General features: G+C 35.9%; 1 protein-coding gene across 8 annotated transcripts in view; it reads right to left on the bottom strand.

The window, feature by feature from the left end:
• Positions 1–21,659, bottom strand: part of MAPK10 (mitogen-activated protein kinase 10) — a 260,366-nt gene that overhangs the window by 80,508 nt on the left and 158,199 nt on the right. The window lies entirely within an intron of this gene.

Here is a 21,659-nt window from a genome sequence, read left to right as displayed (position 1 = left end):
CAATGAGCGTATGTGAAATGAAAATGTTGTCTTAAAAAAAAAGTACCTGTCCTGCTATTTAATTCCGTATGTTAGCACTGGTACTTCTGTTCTTATTTGTTCTTGTTAAGTTACCAATGGAAGCACATATAAAGGAATCCGATGGACCTACAGTCTATAGGTAGTGCACAAGGACAACAGTGGATTTGTAAATACAGAAATTATAATTTCAAAGGTTAAGTAATTTTACCAGCAGTAAACTGATCAGAATAAACACCTTAAAGAAAAAAGAAAAGAAAAAACCACCTAACTTTTAATCCAAAACAACTTAGTTGAAATCATTAAAATATCTAAAGAAAGAATAGTCATCAGTCATAAACGTGTATCAAAAGGAGTTAGAAAGGCAAATTCTGACACTACCTGGCCAAATAAGAGATTGCCTCCCAGGTGGATCAGGAGTCCTGCCAGCCAGCAGATATTTGCATTCCTGTTGTGACTGTCAGAGATTACAGCCTGTTAGCATTCTGATCAATGTCTCCTCAGGCTGATTCCATCCTCTGCAATCAACGTTTTGCTTATCAGGCTCTCTTTCAGATGTTGCAGGCAAGAATAGTGTCCAAATTTGGTCACTTGACTGTCACATTTCTCATCCATAACAATGAGAGCATAGTACGCTAATTAGACCAGACGTCCTTTCTGGACATCCTTCTGTATGAAGCCAGGGCTGCGAGGGAAAGCTGGTCCCTATCAACAGTGTAAAGGAAGCCTGGGTTCCAGGTGCCTGCCTGTGGCCAGAGGAAAGCCAGGGCTGGCAGCTAGGGAAGGAAAGCCTACTCTCGCACAAATTTTGTGCATTGGGCCTCTAGTAGTTTAATAAATTGGCAAATGGTTTTATTATGTGAGTTTTAAGTGAAGATTGTCATTGTGCGTTTGAGTTCGTGAGATACTGACCAGATCTTGCAAGATAATGGGCCAGCCCTAGACTTCTTGTGGGATAAATGAGAATGGCAATTCCCCGGCTTTCTGAGCAGTTACGACACTGGCCAGTTTCTCCTAGAAATGTTGTAGCATTCTCTGTCCCTCTGTGACCTCTTCCTTAAAGCAATTTTGGGTATGAATCTCAGTACTGCTGCTTACCTGACTCAAAGCTATGGGCAACCCACTTGCACTTTCTGACATCAGTTTCCCCATATTTATAGTGGGGATAATAACAACTTCATGTATCTATAGTGCCTTGCCTAGAGTGAGCACTCAAGAAATACTGACTACGGCTAGTTTTAAAAGTTAATGTCCTTGCTGGAGTCATTGCATAATGCAGGGCAAGATCAACATAAATTTCTACAGTGTGTGTTAAAACTGGATACTTATCTACTAATCAGCATTTCTTAATCTGTCTGTTAATTACGAATCCATGTAACTATAACACTATCTTGACCACATTTCATAAGTTTGCCCCATGATATAAAAGATTGAGGCAAAACCCTTGTTAAAATCTAGATACATTATAGCCATATAGTTCTATTACTTATCACTTTAATAAGCTATCCAATATGATTTGTTTTTTAAGAAACTCCTTATTCCCAGTGATTAATGGCTCACAGGGTATCTTTTTTAACCAATATGAGAAATAATGTTAACAGATATCTCTTATCATCTCTTTCCTCCCTCTGAAAGAATAAGAATACTGCCTATCTAGAGATGTGTGGAATGCTGTAGTTTGGCTCACTGAACTTCCATTTGATCACCTTGTAATCATGTCTGCCTTCATCAAGGAGACTTAAGCATTAAACATATAATTCCCAGATGCTTTTACATCTAGAGCTCTGGATCCCAACAAGATCCTGTAACACTGATGCAACTACGAATGATTTGTAGGCACAAGTGAGGATGGCCATCTCCTAACACTGCCTGGTTGGCAAGCAAGGTCTCATGGAGATGTGAGATCTTCTTCTTCTAAAGCAGTGATTGACAGCACTCTCCGGAGTCTTGGCAGGAGGAGTTGAAGCACAGACTGCGGTGCTCTCCAGGTCACTAGCACGATGAAGTAGTGACAGCAGAGTGATGAGTGCACAGGGCCAGCTCTGTAAATCCCAGACCTCTGTTACAATCAGGCATTCTGGAAGCTTCATGGTCTCAGAGGCAGAAGCTTTCCTGATGAGTCTGCTCTGGCATGTCTGGGAGTCATTTGGGAAACCCAGACTAGTGCTCACCTCTCTAGGCCTTCCAATGATTTTACCGTATTAAATCTCTGCCTGCTTAAAATGTTTCTGTCTCCTGCCATGAACCCAGGCTGACCCTACAGTCTTTCCCATTTTCTGTAACTCCTGAGTGATTACTGGTAGCAGTTTGGCAAAATCATCTGCACATTGGCATCATTGGTACTGTACAGTACAAAATTAATGTCTGAAAAGTTTTTGTTACTCCTGAGTCATCTTTTTTTTAAGCCTTAGTCCATAGACTCCTTTTTTTTCTTTTAGTGGGTTCTCATTCTTTTATCTTCATGCAGGTAATAAAAATTCATAGCAATTTTCCTGAAAATATTCCAGCAATTTTTTACCTACAGTACTAAGTCAGCTTCACTTCTACCAGGTTTATGCATAAAAGTAAGATACAGCCTTCTGTTGGCATTCTCCTACCATTTAATACAGTTCTCTGATGCTATAAAGCTGTTTATCTCCTTAAATATATATTTACACACACACACACCTGCAGATAAATCTTATTTTCAATATATTTATCGGGTGTGTTTTTTTTTCTGACAATTGCAGGCACCTCTTGTACAAATATCTTTCTTCCTACATTATAATAATATATTTGATCAATTTTTACTCCCCTTACCTTTCACATTTAAAAATCTTCTTGATCATATTAACATTTAATTAAGAAACACACACACACACACACACACACACACACACACAAATACCAAAGGAAAAAAAAAAAAAGAAAGAAAGAAAGAAAACAATCCCTGGTCATCATGAGAACTTTATCTCTTAAAAAAAAGTCTCAGAATAAAAAAAAATGGTGGCTAAAGAGGCAGCAGTGTCATGCGATTCCTCCTAGGGCCAGGCCAAAAAAGTAACTAAATTGGAGAACATCCACCCTGAACTAACCAATTAGACACAACTGAGGAGACAATTTTCAATAAGGAGGGCAGAGGATGCCAGAGGACACCACTTGCGAGCCATAACCATGTGGAACTACCACCATGCCCCAGCAGTGAGTAGCCCAGTACCTCTCAGCAGGCTTCCAGACATCTCCAGGATGCATGTGCTGCCAGACTGAGCTCCCACACCAGGCTTCCTCATCAGCATGCTAGCACCTAGCATCCTAGGATCTGGCTCCAAGAGCCTACAGTGAATGCAAGCCAGGGGAAACTCTACACCCCATCCCCACCCCGGACCCCCAAACCGTGTGGCTAGCTTAACCTGGAACCACCTGGTGCCCACTCCACCCCAAGCCCCAGGACTTTCTGTTGGGTCTCCAGAGCAAACTAGAGCATGCTCTACTCTGGGCCACAGGAGGGCAGGGACTGTGAAACCCAGAGCAACCTATGCTACTAAGAGCAACTGCTGCCTGCTGCACACCTGGCACCCTGCTGGGATGACCCAGAGCAATCCACACCTACCTCACCCTGGCTAGGAGGGGTGACCTAGAGCAACCCAGTACACGCCTCATTAAGGGTCACAAGAGAGCTCTGACTGTGCGACCCAGACCCACCTGCACCTGTTCCACCCCAGACCTTGGGACAGACTTGCTGAGGCCATATGAGCAACCCAGTGTGCACCTCACTCTGAGTAGCAGAAGAGCATGGACTGAGTGACCCAGGATAACCCATGCCTACTCCACTCCGAGACCAGGGTCTTGGTGCTGGGGCTACTCAGCACACACCTCACTCTGGGCCACAGGAGAGCACTGCCAGGGTGACCCTGAGCAAGCCCAGCAGGGGCTACAGAACCTCGCTGCAAGTGTGCTACCAGAGGGACCTGGGGTGCCACCTTGCCACAGGTGCTGGGGCACACACCATATTGCATGCCAGAGTGGCGTTGGGTCCTCACAGGGAGTCACACACCAGAGGAACTGTGCATGTGCTCCACCAACCTGAGCACCTGAAGCAGACAACTTAGGGACCAGATCCATGGGAGAAGGGGATACAACTCAGAGCAGAGTTAATAAAGGCATCAGACTCAAGGTAGACCCAGTCTCTGGGCTAACAATTTCTGGACAATTGCCCTGACAGGGTCTTCAACCTTTCAAACCCCAAACAGGTTGCCCAGGGCCAGAAAGACACAGCAAAAATGGGGATACAAAGAAACAACCTGCCAAGGAAAGAAAATGAGGAATTGCCAGGAAGGAAACTAAATGAAACAGAGGCATGTGAAATGTCAAAAAAGAATTCAGAGTACAGGTCATACAGTTCATAAATTGGATGGATGAGAAAATCAACAGCTTATGTAAGAATCAATAGAAAATAAAAAAAATTATGTAGCTACAATAAAAAATAAAAAAACAATAGAAGGTTTCAACAGTAGACTAGAAGAAGCAGAGGACCGAATTAGTGAGTTAGAAGATAGGGCAGAAAAACACACCCAATCTGAACAACAACTGGAGGGAAAAAATTAGAAAGCAGGAGGAGAGCCTAAGGGAGCTTTGGCACAACATAAAATGAAGTAACCTTCAGAGGGAAGACAGAGGAGGAGCATTGGTAAGAGATCAACCAAGGGACTTATATGCATGCATATAAGCATAATGAATGGACACAGACACTAGGGGGGTGAGGGCATGTGCTGGGGGGTGGAGTGGCTGGGGAGAGGTCAATGGAGGGAAAATGAGACATATGTAATACTACATGTAATACTTTAACAATAAAGAATTTTTAAAAAAGTGTCATTGAAGTATCTGAAACATCATTAGCTATAGCCAAACAAGCCAAATTATGTTCTGAGATGTACCCCTGCACCCTTATTGAAATTTTTCCATATTCCCACATTCTCACTTCGACATTTTTTGAAATGTCTGTGCCACCCAGACCCACCTGCACCTGCTCCACCCCAGACCTTGGGACAGACTTGCTGACGCCCTATGAGAAACCCAGTGTGCACCTGGGACATTAGTTGAAAACTATTAAAAAATGTGCACCCAGTGCACTCAAATATCTCATTTTCATGCCCAAACATTATCACTGAGATACTGATTCCACCATTGACAGCTATGCTGGTGAACTCAGGTTTTTGTGGTTCTTTCTCCTGGCTGGCCCTATCCTGTGATTCAGGTTTCAGCCCAAGTGTCCTTCTCAGTAGATACCCTCCCTATTCACCCCATCAGAACTCAATAGTTTTGGGTTTGTTTGTTTGGTTGGTTGGTTGTATTTTTTGTTGGGATATTTCTTATTGGTTATTTTTATCTTTGAATAGATTGGCTGTATCATTTTGGTTGTATTTTGTTTGGGATATTTTTTTATTAGAAGTAGTAGAACTCTGACTAGTAGTGACTCAAGTAATAAAAACATTAATTATATAACAGAAAGTTTACAATTGCATCAAAAAATAAAATACCAAGGAATAAATTTAACTAAGCAGGTGAAATACCTATACTCTGAAAACTGTAAGACATTGGTAAAAAAAAAAAAATATATATATATATATATATATATATATATATATATATATATATTGAAGAAGATACAAATAAATGAAATGGAAGCATATACGTACTCACAGATAGAAAGAGTTAACATTTTTAAAATGTCCATACTACCCAATGCAATCTGCAGACTCAATGGAAATATCAAAGAGATTCTGGGAATATCAGGGGGAATACTTTTTAAAGTATATGATTACCTAATCACTATATTATACACCTGAAATGAATACAAAATAATAATGAAGGTAAACCTAAATTTAAAAATTTAAATATTAAAAATTTAAAAATAAAGATGCTTCAGCAAGGTAATCCCCATTTTATTGGCATCCTTTGTAACTGTGATTGAAGAACAACTTTTTGTAAACACATCCTAATTTTTAGATGCATTTTTTCTGCAAAATCACTTGGAACTCTTTAATCATAGTATTCAGTAAATGGAGTACCACAATATTTTAGCTCTTGAAACTTCTAGGGAATAGCTATTATCATGAGCAAAACTTGCAATAAAACCACACTAAAATGTCCTGAAAGAAAATGATGCAAGGAAGGAACTGAATATATCAAATATTGAGTTCTCAAAGGACAAGATTTAATTTTTTTAATTCCATAAATATGCCTTAATACAACTTGTGAGAATAAGTTTTAGGTAGAGTTCCTAATTTTAGAATCCATTTGTATTCTCTATAGGATTTGATAGAATTCCTAATTTCAGAATATTTTTATGTTGTACTTCATCAGAATATTATAAAGGCTTATATTTTTCCAACATCTAAATTTGACAAACCATTAACAAGATCATAAATATAGGCAATATCTCTGACAAGTTCTGTCTTAAAATATTATTAATTGATAAAGGAATTCTAAATGAAGAAGGGCAAGTTTCTGTGAAAAAACCTGGGCTGAACCACTTATATGTGATAATACAAAAATATACTAGAATTGAGAATATATTTGTTCTTATCAGGCATCTTAGCCCATTTGGAGACTATTTTTTAAATTAAAAATATTAGGATCTATATTGACAGTTACTAGTTATTTAAAATTTAGTAAACATATTATGCAATTTTGAAGATTTCCAGAAATTATCAAAGGTTAAAAATAATTAAATCACATTTAAAAAATGAGTACTTCCAAAAATACCAGTAAAACACTATTACAGACAGATAGGGCTAGACAGAAAGTTTCAGTTGATTAAAATACATGAAGACATATAAAAAATAATCTTCTCATGTTATATTTTTAATATTTAGGCAATGAATATAAATAAATTTTATTTGTATTTTTAAGAATAAGTTAATGAAATTTCAATAGCACTATTTTTACATCCCCAAATTAGAGATAACTCATATAGTCCCCTGCCACTCAGGACCATTGACTGTGCTTCTTAATAAAGAGGCTTTTACACTTTGTTTCTATAAGATGGAAGAGGCAGAAGCAAGGGACCACTTTTCCAAGGTTACTGTTACATCCTTACCTTTGGTCCTTTCTTGGCAATCAATTTAAAGTGTGATTTATATTCAATATCTTTTAATCTTATTTTTCAGTAAAAATTTACATTCATCATTATTCAAGATTATTTTAAATTAGTTTCAGGTACACAGCAAGAGGTTAGACAATCATATAATTTACAAAGTGATCCTCCCAATATTTCAAGTACCTACCTGGCATCATACTTAATTACATATTTTTATTTTAACAAGATCTTCCCTATAAATCTATATGGCAATTCAGGTGAGTATTAGAGCCTGGATGATGTCATGTAGCTATGGAGTTGAAGTTTATTGAGCACATCACCTTTATTTGTTCAAGTAACTACTCTGAATCAGTGATTCAGGTTGGCCTTGTAGTAAGAATGTGCTGTCTAAAATTAAACTAAAGACAATAAGGTGCTCCTTTGGCTCACAGGTTGATACTATGTCTTGACACCTGCAAAACTGATGAGACCCATTAAGTGACCCACAGAATCACAAATGGTTCCTGCACATAGGACATACAATTATGACAGGAGTAAACGTCATTGCCCGGCCCATGGGCCTACTCTCTCTTGCTCCAAAGCTGCACCAGCACAGGGTTCTGGCTTAATGCCTGCCCTCCCAGTCTGAATGGCCCCAAACATCTCCCAACAGGTACATCTAAAAATGTGTATTAGCTATTATTTATGTGTCCCCCTCCCCCCGGACTTCTTTCCTTTGTTACTACTCTGGTACTCTGGCCCTCTTTGTGTACTCTTTATCTTTATTCACTTCCCCATGTTAATATTTATGAATTTGAACTCTCTCTGCAACAGTTTGTATTTGTACCATTTGTACCGGTATACTTATATATTGCCTTTTATTGCTTTTGTTATTTCTATCCTCCAAGTTGTTGTGCTCCTTATAGTTGTTGTGCTCCTTAATGGCCCAAATCCTGAAGGATTTGGCTCTGTATCTTCTACATCAAATGAAATTATATTTGTAATTGCTAAACATTTATTTTCAGAGCTTTAAATGTTAAGAATAGGGCATTATAAAAGCTAAAGAAGACAAAAGTTTAAACTGAGCAGCTATTTTAAAATAATGCTGTGTTACACAGATGCCAAAACATTATCTCTAGCTGAAATATCTTTCTCAAAGCTCTTGACTCACAGATATAACTCTCTGTTGAACACCTCTAACTTGAAGATTCAGAAATACCTGAAAATTAATAGGCCCCAAGCAACAAATATTTGATTTCTCTCTTAATGTTAAATTGCCCTCCACCAATCTTTCCCTTAAATACCAATTTGTTCAAGTTTAGAAGGGAACTCAATTTTACTCTTTTGAATCTCCTTCCCTTATCCAACCATGAAGACGACTTATATTTACCTTCATCATATATTTCCTGATCCACGAAATTCTAACTCTATTCTTTTTTTGTTGTTGTTTTTTGTTGTTGTTGTTGTTTGTTTTTGTGGGGGGTTTTGTTTGTTTGTTTTTTTGTGCTGTGACTCAAATACAAACCAAGCCTAACTCCATTTCTATTACCATGTTGTCACAGACTGCCCCTTACATGGTCTCCTTGCATTAATGTGTGCTTCTTTCCAATCTATACTTCAGAACCATCCTCAGTCTCATTATATCTAAAATGGGCTTATCATGGCTATATTATTTTGTGTCTGAGAATCCTGCTTAATTTGAGTCCTTATCAAAAAACTTTGATTATAACAGTAGTAATGAAAATAACTTATAAAACTTCATAAAGTTGTTACGAAAAGTAAGTTAGCTTCACTTTAAAAACAAAAATAAAACTTGTACCACTGCTTGATTGTAAGACCCATGAAGGCAGAAGCCAATGAGTCTTGGGCACCATTTTCCCCCAGGTTTATTGAGATGTAATTGACATTCAAAATTATATTAAGGTGTACAACATAATTATTTAATATACATATATATTACAAAATGATGACCACAAGTATAATTAATACAGAATTACAAATATTTTTCTTATGATGAGAACTTTTAAGATCTACTCTTTCAAGAATACAGTATTGTTAATTATAGTCACCATGCTGTGCATTACATCCCTAAAACTTACTTATTTATAAATGGGAGTGTGGACCTCTGACCACCTTTAACCATCCTCCTGTTCCCCTGACCCTCATCTCTGGCAAAAAACCAATCTGTTCTCTATATTGACGAGTTCAGTTATTTTTTATGCCACATGTAAATATACACTATTTGTCTTTCTCTATTTGACTTCACTTATCAGAATGCCCTCAAAATCCACTCATGTCACAAATGGCAAGATTTACTTTTTTTATATGGCTGAATAATATTCCATTATCTATACATTCTCTTTTTTTGGTATTATTTTGTTTGTTTTTTGTTAATCACTTGAGAATATTTTTCCATTGATTTTTAGATAGTGTGGAAGGGAGAAAGCGAAACACCAATGTGAGAGAGACACATTGATTGGTTGCCTTCCGCAAGTACCCCAACTGGGGCCAGAGATCAGAGATCAGACCTGCAACTTAGGCACATGCCCTTGACTGGGAATCCACGTGCCTTTGGTGCACAGGCCAGCACTCTAACCACTGAGTGACACTGGCCAGGGAAAATACACATTTCCTTTAACAATTCAGCCATCAGTGAACACTTGGTTTATTTCCATGTGTTGGGTATTGTAAATATGCTGCAATGAGAGTCTTGTTCACCTCTGCATTACGAGTATGGTTTAGCATCTGGCATATAATTGACCCTACATAAGTACTTGTTAAACAAGTAAACTAATTGATGATTGATGTACTCCTAATAGTAGAGCAGAGTGAATTTATAGCTCTCAGAATTTTATAAACATGAGTCAAATAGTTTTAAAGTATGTAAGTGTTGTGCTTCATCTTTAAATTCATATATCTGTATTTTAATTCCATATGTATCCATGTTTTTTTTAATATAAAATATAATTTCCCCATCAGCATTTCAATCTTCACATGAAATGTGAGTTCCAAGAAGACCTGCCATGTTTATCATTGTGCTTGAGCACTCCTTTGCCCACTGCCCTGCACCTTTCCTTGCCCAGCCCCCACCCTATACAAATACTCCAGTTTGAAAATGGACTAGGTAGTTGGTCCGAAGGTTGTGGGTTATTGTTAAGCTGAAAATGGACTAGGTTTTGTTTTTCTCACCAAAATTTTATTAGCATTTTTATATAACAACAATGTTACTTTCCCTGGTAAATATTTTCCTAATATCAAATCATTTATGAGGTTCACTTTAGCAAAATCAACTAGATTCATCCTCACTATTGATCTGAAGCCTAGGTAAATCCAAAATAGGAACAGTTGGCATAATTGTTGGCATTAGCTCAAAAGAGAACTATCAAATATCACATGATCTTGCTTATATGTGGAAAAAAATGAACAAAATAAATGTACAAACAAAATAGATCCAGAGACATGAAAGCATGCAACAGACTGGGGATTCTCAAAGGGAAATTGGGGGGGGCGGGGGGAGGAGAAGGAAGAAATTAATTTACATGCATATACGCAAAGAATTTACATGCATATACGCAAAACCCATGGTCTCAGACAATAGTGGGGTAAAGAAGAGGAGGGATTGGGGTAAAGGCCTAAGCAAGAGGAGGAAAGATATAAGGAGACGGTGTGAGGTGGGTGGAGACATCTATAATACTTCAACAATAAAGATAAATTAAAAATAATAATAGTAAGCTCTAAGACTGTCATGTACATCATGATGACTATTAAAGAATAAAAATAATTAAATGGAAAAAAATAAAAAAGAGAGAACTATACATAAGTCATTTTGATTTTATTATAGTGTTATTCCAGTAGTCCTAGAAACCAAATTGGGTTTCATTCTTGAGCTGCTATTAATTTAAGCTGGAAAAACCCTGGGTTTCTAACTTTTATGAATGCAATGATCTTATAAGTTAGGCACTCTTATCATCCTGTTGTTCAGTAAAAAACAAACAAAACAAAGTTTTATAACAATCAGTATTTATTAGTTCTAAGAAATCTTTCTTCCACTCATTTGCTTCTATAGTTCTTAACATTTTAGTCTCACTTGATCCTCACCGAAACCATATGAAATAAGTATTATTATAGTCTTCTTATAACTATTTTTACTATTCTTGCAATTTTTCCACACATTGAAATTATTTTGAAATGAAAGGCAAAACATTTTTGTTATAAATATGGAACAAAAAATTCTAGAACTTACTGAAATTTTCTACAGTTTCCCTATTTTTTTAAGAAGAAACTAGACATATTTGTAAGGCATTACACTAAGATTTCAGCCTTTCTGCTTATAATCTTACCATTAATTCATTCTTTCATACATTTATACATTTGATCAACAAACTGTTAACATTTATTTAGATAACTGAGAGTGACAATAGAAAATTAATGTCACCATAATAACTACAATTAGCATTTATTTTCTGGACAGAGAGAAATATAAACTTGCTGTATTTTTTATAAACATTTGGTGAACTAGAGCTAAGGAAACTGAGGCACAGAATCTCTATATATAAAAGCCCAGCAACCAGAACAGCAGAACAACCAGAATGACTGGAACGACTGATGGCTATGATGTGCACTGCAGCAGCCAACCAGCCTGATCCAGACCCCTTTCAGCCCCCTCCCTTCCCAGCCAACCCAGCCCCCAATCAACTCCCAACACCTCAATCGAGGGCAGGGCCAGTGGGCCAATCACCCATGGACTCTTCCCCCAATTGACCCTGCCCCCAATCAGCTCCCATTGGGCTGGTGGGCCAGATCCCACCAGTGCACAAATTCGTGCACCGGACTTTTAGTGTTTAAATAACTCACAAAACAATTTGTACATGAGTGCTCTGAGGATCAATTTCTCTCCTATTGAAGCTTTACTCTTTGTGTTTATAACAGAAACCAAATTGAACTTCCATTAAATACTAAAAACAAAAAAACATAGAAAAATCACAAAATTGTTTTTTATAAGACTAACTTATTTGAGAAATGTGGTAAAACCAGATAAATATTCTGCAAGTGTTTGTAGTTCTTTGTTAGTTTAAAACAAACATGAGCCGGGACTGGTTTAGCTCAGTGGATAGAGTTGGCCTGCAGACTGAAAGGTCCCAGGTTCGATTCCGGTTAAGGGCATGTACCTTGGTTGCGGGCACATCCCCAGTGAGGGGTGTGCAAGAGGCAGCTGGTCGATGTTTCTCTCTCATTGACGTTTCTAACTCTCTGTCCCTCTCAATTCCTCTCTGTGTAAAATCAATAAAATATATTTAAAAAAATAAAAAATAAATAAAATAAACAAAACAAACATGATTGTTCAGACAAAGTCTGGTCTATATAGTATTCTTTTCAGAATACTATGTAGAATTTTAATCTGTGATAGAAAAATTGGAATTTTGAGACTACACAATGGGATTTCTTTGCACAGTTATGGGGAAAAAAAATCCCCCACCAATCAAAGACAAGTATTGATTTTACTCCTAAACTAAGTATACCCACCTCTTATACTCTTCATTTCTTCCCGTTAGTTGATGTCATTAACAGCCTGTTTACTAACCTCAAATGGATTTCCTGACCAGCTGGTTTTTGCAGCCCTCCCACTCCATCCTGCTTTTGCGATATCATGTGTACTCAGTTTAGGAACACAAGGTACCCAACACTCATAAGCACCAAAATGGAAAGAAAATGTATTTATATTCTCTTTTGTGAGGCACCCTGAGTTTAGAGGAAGGTGACAATGTACAAGATTCACTTTAACAGTAAAATTCTCATCTCACAAAGGTTCTTTCTGTCATTGGTAAAAATGAAAGCATTGTGTATGCATGTATGCTTTTGCTTGTGCATGTGTGCACACATCTGCCTAAGCATTTTTTATTAATCATCTTATTCTGGAACACCATACTAATACATAAGTGAAACCATCTGACCACTTCTATTCTATTCCTTCTGGTGTTATAAAAATAATACCTGTCTTTTGGCTAAGCACTATAAGGAAATGTAACTCTATTGCAGCATTTCTTTTTTAAATTGGAACTGATACTCATTGAAAATCAAATTCACTTAAGACTATTGCATAGTTCTCTCTTTACTCACTCAGCAAATATTTACTGATCTTCTACCATATCTTTATTTTTACTTATTGGATATTTTTATTTGGATAAAGTAAAAGACATCATAGAAGAAAGTTCAATTTAAATGTTAATAGATGATGTCATATGTTACAAAGTTAAGCAAAAACTAGCTAATATTGTGATAGATGAAAAAATGTACAAGTTCCTCATACTCAAATATTGGGGAATACAAGAGAGAGAAATAAAATACAAACTAAAAATATGTCCAAAATAGAGAAGAAAATACTGTATGATAATGGAAGGGTCTAATGTTAAGGAAATATGTAGGATGGAAAAGAGGAGAATAATTGGTGGAAGTAGTGAAATGGAGTGGGGTCTAGAAGCAAAGTGTAGGAATTAATTTACGTGAGGAAAAACACTGTGCATAGCAACAGGGGAAAGTAGGTTAAATGGATTCAGATGCCGGTATATAGGTAGATATGGTGGTAGAGGAGAGATTGTGGATGTTCATTTCTATTGGCTTTTAGTTTTGCAGTAAAATAGAAAGCAAGATGATTAGTTGGAGAAGAGGTAAAAGTTTGCAGGGGAAAGTAAAGGAATAAAATTGTCATCTAATAGTAGGAATGTAAATGGACTAGAGACCCTGAGCAGTAACAAAGGCCCACTTCTTCTTCTTGGTCTTAAATGTAGCATGGACAGTCAAAACAATTCAATGTTTTTCTATCCAGCCATGTTCATGTATCTTGGTGCAGAGGAGTTAGACTTAACCAGAATTTGGGTTTTGCCAGGAAAGAAGAAGAAGATAGTTGAGAGTTTATTTAGAGGATAGGTTATAATATGAGACAGGACATCCAGGCTCTGTAAGGAAGAAAGTTAATACATGTAGGTGGTCAGGAACAGAGCAATGATGACAAATTGTAGATTTGTAGGCCTTTGTAGATTTGAAGATCTATCAAAAATAAGGTACTAATATCAAATCAAATGAACCACTTCTTCCAGAAATAAAAATTTTCATTGAGAGTTAATTTAGCTTCAATTTGATCATTGAAAACACATACAAGCAAAATCTAATGGGTATTTTTGCTTGTTGTATTTTTATTATCTAACTTAACAGGCATATAGGAAGTTTAGCAGTCAAGTAGAAATATAGAAAATAGTAAACATAAAGAATTATCACTGTAGAATGTGGCATTGCATTTAAGGATTTAATAAAATCCAAACTAATATGTTAGTTTTGAACACCATAGTTAGGGAAATACCTACTTAGCTACAAATTTATCTTAGCATCTGTACTAGTCACTGTATTTTTAAAACAAAGCTGTAATTCTTCTCCAGTTTATATAATAAATTCTGGCTTTATTGTAGTTTTAAGGTAGAAAATGAGAAAAAAAAGGAAATTCCACAACTTTATAATCAAGTTACTAGCAAGGTGTTGTGCCAAAAAATGCAATTAGTCCATTGTTTTAGCATAAATCCTGTTTATAGGTTAGTAACTAATGTAAAACTTTAATGTTAAAAAGTGTTTAGCTTGACACTAAATATTTTTAAGTCATGTTGTTTATGAGACAATACAAATAGAATTTTACATAAATGCTGACCTTGACTATTAAAATATACTGGCTGGTATAAAGGTAGTGGGTTTGATTCCTGGGCAAGGGCACATACCTGGGTTCCAAATTCAACTCCAGGATGAGTGTGGAGGCAACCAACTGATGTCTCTCTCACATCCATATTTTTCTCTCTCTCTCCTTTTCGCCTGCCCTTCCACTCTCTCTAAAAATCAATGGGGAAAAATCCCCTGGTGAGGATTAAAAAATTATTAAATAAGACTGAAATATTAACTTGGGAAACACAGTCAACAATATGTTCTAAGAGTAATGAAATAAATTAAAGTGTATTGGATCCAAAAGGGATTATCAAATATAAATGTAATGGAATACTAACCTAGATCTTAAATCCATTTGGTCACCTCATTTTTCTTCTGCCTTTAGTTATAAAACAAGGTACTATTCTAGCCCATAAAAGTCTCAAATAATGAGTTATTAAGCAACTTAAACAATCCTTCATACTTCAATAAAACTTGTATACAATTCTTTGATAACTGTATTGCTGTTCCATGTTGAGTTAAAATACTCAATATTATAGTAATTATCCTTATAATGACTATATTACCCTCTATTGACTGCTGAAAAGAAACCTCAAGCAGAATACATTTTTATTTATTTATTTATTTATTTTTGGTATTGGGAAATGCACCTAAGCAAGTAAATTCATTTATTGAAGGTACACAACATATATGACTTTTGAAAATTTTGATTGACTATAATAAGCATAAAAAATTCATGGTTAGCCAAAACCGGTTTGGCTCAGTGGATAAAGTGCCAGCCACTGTAAGGTTCCAGGTTCAATTCCGGTCAAGGTTATATACCTTGGTTGTGGGCACATCCCCAGTAGGGGTTGTGCAAGAGGCAGCTGATCGATGTTTCTCTCTCATTGATGTTTCTAACTCTCTATCCCTCTCTCTTTTTCTCTGTGAAAAATCAATAAAATATATATATATATTTTTTTAAAAATCATGTTTAAGATTATGAAGTCAAACTAATTTATTTTGTCATGTCATTCAGCAAAAAATTGCCACTACTATTTTTGTACTTAATCCCAATTTTGATTCCTTTAATTTAAAAATAATGCAGGGTGAGGCAAAAGTAGGTTTACAGTTGTTTGTATGAAAAATCTTATATAATAAAAGCATAGTATGCAAATTGTCCTCTCGACCTGGAGTTCATCTGGGAGTTTGACCAGGGGGAGGGGCCAGCCAGGGGAAGAGAAGGGAGGCCCCAGCTGGGAGCCAGCAACTGCTAGGGACCCTACCAGTGCACAAATTTTATGCACTGGGCCTCTAGTAATCCAATAATTAATAAAGGATTATACAAGAGTAAACACTGTATTTTGTGCACTCACAACTGAAAACCTACTTTTGCCCCACCCTGCATAAGGTTTAAAAAAGCAAGTCTTACGCAGCTTACATTCCAATTTTCTAGGGTTAACACCACTTTGTACTCCAGCCTCTTTTACATCAACTGACCCTTACATCAGATAGAATTGAAATGATTACAAACATTTTGGGATCTAACAAAAAATTAAATTGGGAATGTATTTATTTGGATTCAGTGGGTTATTATATGCTTCAAAGTCATTTATGTATTTAAGTCACTACAACTTTTCCTAGTATAGGTATGATTGCCAAAAATATTGGGTACAAAGATAGTGATAAAAAAAAACAACAACAACAACACAGCAAGGTTTGAAATACTGTATGAATCCAGGAGGTAGTCTGTGAACAACTTTTCAACTAGTACAGCCCATATATAAAAGAAACTAGAAAGAGTTATCCCAAATTTGACAATTCTAAACATATATATGACATGATCAGTAATGAATTGTGAAGCTGAAAAATATTTTCTGAACTATCAGTAATAAAAGATACATTTTGAACAACTATAATGAGACTGAATTTTATTGCTTTCTCTATAAGTAATGATATTACCAAGTAATTGTCATATGAAGACATGTTCAAGGAGTATGTAGTCAAAAACATAGTAAAAAGAAGTATTATATCAATTCATTAATAAAAGTATTATTTTTCTGGATTTTATGATTCTGTGGTATTTGTGAGCTATTTAACAATTTGCAATTTGTTGTAACTTTTTTCAAATAATTTATTTATTTTATTGAGGCTTTACTTTTGTAGAGCAGTTTTAGGTTCACAGCAAAATTGAAGGTAAGGTAAAGAGATTTTTCTTTACCTCCCACACCCACAGCTTCCCCCATTATCAACATCTCCCAATCGAGTGGTATATTTGCTATAATTGATGAACCTACATTGACATATCATTATCTCTCTAAACCTATAGTTTATATTATAGCTCATTCTTGGTGTTGTACATTGTATAGGTTTGGAAAAATGTATCCATCATTATGGTATAATCACAGAGCATTTTCACTGCCCTAAAAGTCCTCTGGGTTTCACCTATCTATCCTACCCTCACTCATGTAACTTATTTTATTCTACAAAATAATTTTCTTTCTTTGTTTTATATTTGTGATTTTTCTTAAAACATTCTTATAAACTTAAGGCCCAGCAAATCCTAGATGTACCCTGTCCATAATACAAAATGTCACATGCCCATATACTAAAATAGTCTACAGAATACAACCAATAACTAGGACAACTATTTGACCCACAATTCACCTCAAAAAATCATAAGTTGAAATTTTAATGCCCAATGAGATAATATATGGAGGTGGCCTTTGGCAGGTGATTAGGTCATGAATACAGAGACCTCATATATTGGATGACATCAAATCTACTGGCACATTGATCTTCCCAGCTTCCAAAACTGTGAGACATAAATATCTGTTGTTTATAAGTCACCCAGTCTATCGTATTTTGTTATAGCAGCTCAAACAAAGACATGTGTCTACAGTTTTGTGTTTAGAGAAGAGTTCAAACTTTCAGATACTCTTTTTGTGGATGTTAACATGTATTAATCCAGCATACCTAGCCAGAATTTTAGATTCATGTTTTGGCTGTAGAACCAGACATCTTCACTGTGGCTCCATCTGAGATTCAGTCCTTGCCGACATGTGAATAGTTGAAGAGATAACGGATTCCTACTCTAAATATAAGACTACTAACTTAGTCACTTTGTAGGAGCAGATTTTGTATTGAAAAGTGTGATAACTGTTAATAATATATGCAATACAATTTTTAAAAAACCTACCTAAATTTAGAATGGGAAGAAAAGTTAAAATTTCATTTAATCCAACATTCCACAAGTAAGTAAAATTTTATGTAAAATACAACATCATATATTATTCAGCTAGCTTTTGTTTAAAAACTATCAGTTTCTACACCTTCACAAAGAAGACAACCCATTAATAAAAAGCTCTAAAGCTGATAAAATTCTTTATTAAATCAAACCAGAATCTAACTCCTACTAATCCTATGTATGTTCTCTAGGGCAAAACTGAACAAGTTTATTCATTTATAGACACAGACAGGTATGTTCAAATATTTGAAGATTTTATATCCCTGAAAAGTCAACTTCTCTCCAAATTAAGTGTCCCTAGCTCTTGATTTAATATCCATCCCCTCCTATGCATACTAAGTGTAATTATTCATGCCACTAAGTAGAAAAGGTCCTTTGTCAGATAAATTTAAAATTTTAGATTTAAGATATCTAACTTGAACTTCAGTTAATGACAATTACTCATCAAATCTTGCAAATAACATTTCCTTTATCCCATTGCCATCACTAACACACACACAGACACACACACACACACACACACACACACACACACACACACACACAACTAACTATTGGCTTCTAGAGACTGTAGACTTGGTAATTACTTTGTATGCTCCCAAGCTCTGCTTCTTACCAGATGCATAATAAATACTTCAAACAAAATGCTCAAACCACTGTGCTTGTCAGCAGCAATTTTCAAAAGGAAAGCAAAAAGCATATTGTGCATTTCTATAAATAGCAAATGGTCTACATATCAAGACTGCTAATTTTTAACTGAAAGATTGTAATCATTGAACCAATACCCACATTGTACTTAGATATAAAAAAAAATGAGGCTAAGGGTAAAATTAACGTATCCAAATCTTATTCATGACCCATATTCTATAAGATCTTATCCCGCGTTCTAAAGAGTTCAGCCACACTAAAACACACAGGTCAAGCTCAGCATGCTTAATCACTACGATTTACATGAAGAAATTCTTAAACCATCTTACAAAAAGGATAGTTTACACACAAAAAAAAAATGATGCTAGTATCTTACAAAAAAGTATAGACCCATGGTGGACACGAGACATTTGACTGTTGAACAGGCTACTATGTACATCATATGTCTCAGATGTAGTGACACAAGATAATCCCCTGAACTGTAGTAACCTGAGAAAATTGTATCATGAAATCCATATCTTAGTCAAGGGTAGAGAGACTTCTGTGTTCAATTTAAACACTATTCAATTATTCTTTCTGACCAAAAGAGGTTTAAAACACCATTCCCTTTTTGTGATAGTAAATATTATCAGTCATAGCATGCAAGAAAGAGAAATTAACAAACAGAAAAAGAAGCTATTCTTATGGGAACAAGGGCATGGGCCCAGATATTTTAAAAAGCTGTTGGGAGAAAAATGTAGAATTTATCTAATGTTTTTATATAATACAGAGGTGAAGAAATACAGATAAACATAATTCACATTTAGAAAAATAATCAGTACCAGACCAGAATAGAGAATAACCTTTTTTCCAAATCAAAGAGTTGTCACCAGCTCTTTTTATGTCTCTCTCTCTCTCTCTCTCTCTCTCTCTCTCTCTCTCTCTCTCTCTGTGTGTGTGTGTGTGTGTGTGTGTGTGTGTGTGTGTTGTTGGTTTGGGCCTGGGAGGAAGAAAGAGAACAAAAATTTATTGACCATGAAATATGTGTTACACACTACATTTTTCATTTTAATCCATATATAATCTTACATAATTCTATGATATAGGTCTTATTAGCCTCATTTTGCAAATAAGGAAAGGGAAGCTCTAAGGGGCTTCAGTTCACAACACTAATAAGTGGCAGAGTCCCCGCTCCCGGGCTGCCTGGTAACTGGGAAGTCCCCACTCCCTGGCTGCCTGGGAGCCAGCACCAGCTTGCTCATGGACCACCCGGAGTCCGCAAATCCTCACTTCTGTCTGGAGCACATTACAGAAGCACCCTCTGCCTCCCCCTTTCCTTCACAGCAGGCTTCACTCAGCTCTGTGCTGAGTAAATTTGCATACTTACTCTGATTGGCTGTGGGCATAGCAGAGAGATGATTAATTTGAATGTTTCTCTTTTATTTGGTAAGATTATATATATATATATATATATATATATATATATATATATATATATATATATATATGTGTGTGTGTGTGTGTGTGTGTCTAAGCAAGTGGTCGGCAAACTCATTTAGTCAACAGAGCTAAATATCAACAGTACAACAATTGAAATTTCTTTTGAGAGCCAAATTTTTTAAACTTAAACTATTGATATATAGATAAATACAGTGTTAACAACTTAATTAGGGTACATGGTATTTTGTGGAAGAGCGATATTCAAGCCATTTGGATATTTATATCTTTCAAGGTCCATACAAAATTATCAACTTAAAATTAGTCTCCTATATTTGGTCAAACATTTAATTAAGTCACTCCTAACACCTTGGCAGAGCCAGATCAAATTATTTCACAGCCCTTAGATGGTCCAAGGGCCAGATATTCCCCACCTGGTTCTAGATGCTAGCTCTGGGTCATGGATTCATGGTCCACTTACTTTTACAAAACCAGCAGTAGAATCTCTCACTGAGTTTCATAAGGTAGAGTTCTTATGACAAAACCTAATCAAGGAAGTGACTATCCCATCACTCCTGCCATATTTTATTGACCAGAAGTCAGTCACAGGTTCTATCTGTTCGACAAATAAGGGGTGTCTACCACAGACCTTGGTATAGACTGAATATTTTTGTCACCCGCTAGAATAATTCCTATGTCAAAACTAATGTGGTAGTATTAGAAAGCGGGGTCATTGGGAGGCAATTAGAATGAGATGAGATCATGAGGTTGGGACAATCAGGAATGGGGTTAGTGTCTCTATAAGAGTCCTGAGAGAGCTTGCTTCCTCTCTCAACAAGTGATGACAGTGAAAAGGTAGTCATCTTTGAACTTAAAAGCAAGCTCTCACCATGAAAATGACCATGTAAGCAACCTAATCTGAGACTTCTGGCCTCCAGAATTGAGAAATAAATCCCTGTTGTTTATAAGCCACCAATCTTATGGTATTTTGAGCTGAACAAGACAAACCTCAAGCGACAAAGTTTTAGCAGTGAATCCAGTCACCAGATCTCCCTGCTTATCAATTAATTTTCACTTCATTCTAAATCAATTATAATTTCTGACATGGAACAAGGACAAATCCAGCTGGATTTTAATTGTCCCATGGGGGGGAAAACTCAATTATGAAGGTATTACATTCAAACCACCAAAAAAGTAATATAAATTTAATCCTTTTTGATGATCCAGATAATCTAGCTAGATCATCTACCTGCTTTGCTACTTTGTTTTAGGACTCCAAATTATGTCAGTCCCTTGAAGCATCAACAGACCCAGATAGTGATACAAACTGCCAAGACTGGTGATTCAGCTGCTTCCAGAGAGTCAATATTCAGTCAATCCTAAAATAATCCTAAAATAGTTCTCCTTTCATTTTAGTTAACAAAAATCTAAAAGATTCCAACCCCTTTCCCCCAAAATCAACTAACATATAAAGGACCTGTTATTATGTTTACAATTATTTCATTGAATAGCATTCTTCATTTAAAAGTTATTCATAGAATTTTTATTTTCATAGGAGACAGAAAATATTGCTTGTTCCTTGATAATTTTGGT

This window comes from Pipistrellus kuhlii, unplaced genomic scaffold, assembly GCF_014108245.1.
Source record: "Pipistrellus kuhlii isolate mPipKuh1 unplaced genomic scaffold, mPipKuh1.p scaffold_m20_p_1, whole genome shotgun sequence".
Lineage (NCBI taxonomy): Eukaryota > Metazoa > Chordata > Mammalia > Chiroptera > Vespertilionidae > Pipistrellus > Pipistrellus kuhlii.
The sequence above is the reverse complement of the archived record's forward strand: the minus strand, read 5'-3'. Positions and strand labels throughout refer to the sequence as shown.